Source organism: Cryptomeria japonica, chromosome 11 (genome assembly GCF_030272615.1).
Source record: "Cryptomeria japonica chromosome 11, Sugi_1.0, whole genome shotgun sequence".
NCBI classification, from domain to species: Eukaryota; Viridiplantae; Streptophyta; class Pinopsida; order Cupressales; family Cupressaceae; genus Cryptomeria; species Cryptomeria japonica.
The window spans coordinates 253,918,138-253,924,137 of NC_081415.1; positions in this window are offsets into that span (position 1 = coordinate 253,918,138).

Consider the following 6,000-nt stretch of genomic DNA (forward strand, 5'->3'; position numbering starts at 1 on the left):
ATATAATAACTCACATTTCAATTTTGTGCATTGAAAAAGAACTCTTGTTTGAAGTGTCTTGTGCACATGCACACTTTATGTTGTATAACCCTAAGGTGTTTGTGAAAGTATCCTCTCCCCTCACCTTCATGAAACTTGGAGTTGGGTATAAGAAAAATCACTAAACATCTTGTTTTTCTTTTTAGAGGCCATACCTTTGGAGAAGTGATCACTCCAAGGGGGACAACCCAAAGTGGTTTTTACTTCGAGCGGCTATATAAAAGATTAATGTGAAAGCCAATGTCGAACTAGCAAGTACCTTGCCAATGGTGCCAATGTGAAAGGAGGAGTACCCACATTTATGTGAAGTATATTAGTCTCTAAGTAGGGTAAGTTAAAGCCATAAGTGGCTTGTTGGGTTCTAGCAAGTCATTAAGTCCCTGGATAGTGACTACAAACCTTATTTTAGAGGCCCACCCTATTGATTGAGTTTTGTTGGTGTCATTTTTAGTGCAAAGGTTGAGAATCACACCTTGAAGTTACTCACCATATGGCTCCCTTGAGATGAAACAAAAATCCTCGACTTTGCATGATCTATACATATATTTTTAGGGAGAGGGTTATTGGGTCATCCTTCCAATATTGGAGGCCTCTACCTATCATCTCTCATAGAGACAAGATTGCAAATCACTCCTTAAGGTGTTGCATTTTTTAGTCGAAGGAGATTCCAAGTGTGGGCTTGAGTTTTTTTCTATTGGACATTGACCTTAGGAATATGAAGTGTTTAGTGTGTCTTCTTTTTTGATAAGACCAATGGAAATTTGGGCTTTGAGGAGCCTAGGCCATACCCTTATTATCATTAATCACAAAACAACTATTGTGTCTTCTTGTTTGTAGTGTTTTCTTGCCACAATAATCATCAAACAATTAGATTTGGTCACATGGAAACCTGAAAACAAATTTAGATTTGGAAAAACCTTATGAAAAACACATTTTCACTAGAAACACATATTTGGACACTATTGCCGAATTTGTGGCACTTTCTGTCGCATATCTAAGACATATTGTTGTGTTTGTGATACTTTTTGGCACGTATTTGAGACATACTATTTCATTTGTGGTTATGTTAAAATCATGTATATGAACATTACTGCCACATATTTGGACATTATTGTCATGTATTTGGATCTTTATAGCACGTTTGTGGCATATATTATCACATGCCTTGTATATTTTTGCAAATATTTGGTTATAGAGATTGAAAGAGCTTCTCGACTAATTCCTTAGGATTCCTAGTCAGCCAATCATTAGGTCACCATTGTTACCTTTTTTTTAAAGCCCTTTCAAAATTTTATTCATCCAAAACATCAACATTTCCAAAGTCAAAAGTTGTCTCATTGTCCTCACTATCTTGCATCAAAACTTTGTTATCATTAGGTGGTTTCCCTCTTAGATCTATCATCTAGGGTGCCATTTTAGTCTCTTGAGTTAGGATATCTTATCTTGAAATTTTTCATCTCCTAGGAATTCATATCTTGTTTGAGCTATCAATTTATGGCTATCTATCATAGTTCTAATCCTAATAATCATTTGGAACTTCATTTCAAGATCTTTGCAAGACAAACTCTTGAATTCTGGTCATTGTGACATCTTTTCTCCATCATTACCCCTTTGTCATCCTTCGATTCACCCAAGTCAAATTTGTCCCTCATATGCTTGAAACCAAAGCTCAAAGACTTAAAAGAGAAGCCTAGGAAGCTCTAAGATCTCAAGACATGGATACTTATGCTTTTGATGAAGAAGAGTTTTACAATACCAAGTTTTTTGAAAACTATAGTAGTGTACATAATTAAGATGATGTGTTATTAACTTCAACATAACTTCAAGATTATTTGTCTAACTCAAAGTTCAATAAGTTGTTTGAGACAATTTTATGCAAGAACCCACAACGTTACTTCATGATGCTTGCCCAAGAGGGTTTCAAGTTACCTCTTAATTTAGATATGACTTGGAAGTATCTCAACTTGTGGTTGAAAATCAATATGGTATTGGTACTAGCATAAATTGACATAGAGATGTCACCATGTCTAAGTCACCTTAATCTCTTTTGCAAAAACCATATAATCTTATCCAAATGCATACCTTACAAATCCATGAGTAATCTCATACCAATGACCTGCATGGCTAAAGAACTACCAATACACATACCGATGAACAACATCAAGATACCAATTGAGGCCATAATTGTAGTCATGGTTATACTAGACAACCTTGTATTACATTTGAAGATCACAACCAAGGTCGTGCTTTCAATGATAATTATACTCAAGGTCATAATGCTCACAGTCACTCAAGGCCTTATACTCAATACCACAATTATGACCCATATAGTTACATTCCTCCACCTGGCACCTGATATCTTGGTTATATTACTCATCCTGATGGTCATTACAACACATTAATTCCTCCTCCTCTTCCTCCACCCGATGGCTCATACATAGGGATAGATCAAAGGAATACAACACCTCATAAGGATGATTTGTAACAAGTGAATACATTACAACAACAAATGGCTAGCATACATAAACCAATCAAGAATTACACACCTGATCAGGATATTTGTCCTTATCCTTTCAAAAGGGCTATACCCATGCCACCCTTTCCCCCTAATTTTGATGTGCCTAAATTTGATAAGTACAAGGGAAAGGGTGATCCCAAGAAAAAAATTAAATAATTTTTCAGCATCAGTATAGAGGTTTCCCATGAGGATGCTTACTTAATGTGTCTCTTCCCTTGTAGTCTAGGGAGATAAGCTATGGAATGGTTTTCATGATTACCACCTGACATTCATTCTTGGAGTGACTTGGTTGAAAAATTCATTTAACACTTCTCATACAACATTGAGCATGAGGTTTCAATGACAACCTTATGTACCACCAAACAATGCAATGGATAATCCTTTTTATCATTTTTACAAAGATGGATAAGTTTGGCTAGTCGTTACTCTTGTCATGTGCCAAAACAATTGGTCGAGATGTTCACACATAACCTACATTGGGAAATTGGATATGAACTTTGCAAGTTATGTTTGATAATATTTTAGGAAGTTGTTGAGAAAAGTCTATCTATTGAGAAGGTCCTTCTTGAGCAAGGTCTTATCAAATTTTTTAAAGAGAACAAAGATGATCCTAATGTAAAAGAAAAGCCTTGATTTTGGAACCAGAATGAGAATACTATTAAAGATGGGGTTGTGAATCTAGTAAAATATTTAAGATTTCTCAAACCTAGTTCATTAAAAAACCAAGTGAATACCCAAAGGGCAACAAGGCCTATGACACAAAGGAAATACATGCCTTTGGGAGAACCAATTAAGTCAGTGTTATAGAAGTTGGTTTCTTATAAGCTCATAACTTTATGAGAAAATCGACCTTTCAAGCCAAAGGTTAAGCCAACATGGTGAATTGACAACAAATTTTGTGAATATCATAAAAAAAAGGTCACAATACTATTAATTGTCAAAAGATTAAGAATCTTATTCAAGACCTCATTGGGAATGGTGTGATCAAAGTTTAGGGTCATTCATCCAATGAAGAAAATGTGATGTTTAGAGATCCTTTCCATAAACATGATAAAGGAAAATGTCCCAAGACCAATTCCAATGCCAATGCCAACTATGCCAATGTTTCTTATGAGTATATAGTTAACCATATTTTTGAGATGGACCATCATGTCTCTACCATAAATATCAAGGACAAAATCCCTAAATATAATGTAACAACTCGTTGGAGTAAGGTCACTCAAAAAGGTACCACATCCAAAATCCCTTTTTCATCTAACGAATATGAACTTGTTGAGGAACTTAGGAAAACACCAGTCCACATATCCATTCTTGAGATTTTGCGCATATCCCCTGTACATAAGGTTATCCTAGATAAAACCTTGTAGGAAACCTCCATACCTATTGAATTAAATGTGGATCAGTTTCAATCCATGGTGGGAGACTTATTTTTGTTGCATCATATTACATTCACCAAGCACAATGATACATCTCCCCAAAAACCTCACAATGCCTCCCTCCATTTTGAAGCTTTTATCTATAAACATTGAATAAAACAAGTCTTGATAGATGGAGGAGCAAGTTTAAACATTTTCACTTTGAAAGTTGTTTAAGTATTGGGATTATTTGAAAGGGATTTAGATCCAAAGAAAAAGATAACAATCAAATCCTATGGAAATGAAGAAATCTCATTCAAAGGAACAATCACCTTACCAATCTGAGTTGTACTAGTAGTACAAGATGTGGTCTACCAAATTTTGGACCTTGATCTCACCTATAAAATTCTCTTGGGTTGTCCTTGGATTCATTCCATGAGATTAGTTACTTCTACATACCATCAATGCATTAAGTTCCCACATAAAGGAATAGAGATTAACATTCCTGTTGATCCAAATCCATATATCTATTACATTAACATTTGTCCTAAGATAGAAGTTGCAGTACCTATCAATCAAGAAGCTAGTTCATCTTCATCTTATGTTGATCTCGGGTCATGAAAATTTTCTAATTCTAAGCAACCTGAGATCAAGGCTAAGGTCAAGAATAAAGGAGTGAGAGAATATAAGTTTGCAACAATCCATGTATCTTATAAAGCTTATGGACTCCCCTAAGATTTATGGCAGACTATAGTCTTCACAAATTGTGACTATAGTAACTATTGAATGGGATCCCACAACTTTTACTAGATGGGGTTAAATGGAAGATGAAGACATTTTCAAGATACTATTTGAAGGACTTAGAGGAACATTCAGATCAAGTAAATATCAAGACACTTGTTGAAAACTATGGAAAAGGTTTCAAATCCCTACAGAAAATGGGATATGATGGTAAAGGTCCTCTTGGCTTGGAAACAAAAAGGAATCATGGAACCTATCCAACATGAACTAGTACCTAAGAAACAAAGGACTAAAGGACTAGGATATGCACCCTTGAGGTTGCATGACCCTAGATCTCAAGTAACATTACAATTTGGTTCCTTGAATTTTACTAATGATAATATACTACCCGAAGAACATTTTCAATCAACATATTCTGATGAATGGGAATGGGGATTAGATAAGTCATCTAATGACTATGATCTTGACAAAATTTTTAGAGAGCCTAGTGAGCCTACTTTTGAAGTAAACCTTATATTTGGGCAAATGCTAGCAAGTAAAAATAAAGAAACACCCCAAGATAAGGAAGCTAGTGGTGAACATGGATAAAGATATTTTGGGATCCTAAAATTTCTATGTCTCGAAGCTCAAAGTCTAAACCACAACAAGTGAGAACTCTCGTTGCTGAGTGTCCTTCTAGTAGTTAAGGTCAAACTTCTTCCACGATAAAAAATAATGAGGATAGTACCAATGAAGGCGTTGATGATATTATTGACATATATGAAGATTCATGCATCTTTACCCTTATCACTTCTGATATTGACTAAACCAATAGAATTCCACTTGTCCATTCCCAACTCATAGATTGGGACTAACAAGGGCCTCCACAACTTGCTACACTCCAAAATGATGAGGCTATCTTTGATTACCTTGGACTGAGAGATGATCTTCCTATCAGGGAACATAGAGAAGAATTAAAAATTGAACTTGATGATGCAACTTACTTTGGAGAGGATGCCAAGCCTTTGAGTCACAAAAATATAAAAAATAAATAATAAAAGGTCTTCTAGTGTAAACCGCACTGTGGCACTTTTAGACCATGAAAAAGTAAAAAGAAAGGATGTATCTGATCTCTTGAGGCACCAGAGGATGGAAATATTGGCACTCTTTCCTTGACATTATATCATGAGAGATTGCTTGTATTGGTAGAAAAGACAATACAAACTAATCTTGGGACTAAAGAAGATCTGCATAACATCTATCTTGCAGTCATTGATAGAAAAAGAGCATCCCAATTTTATCAATTTTTTTAAAGAATGTCAAATCAAATTTACATGGTCATATACCGATATGCTTGGTTTAGGTCCT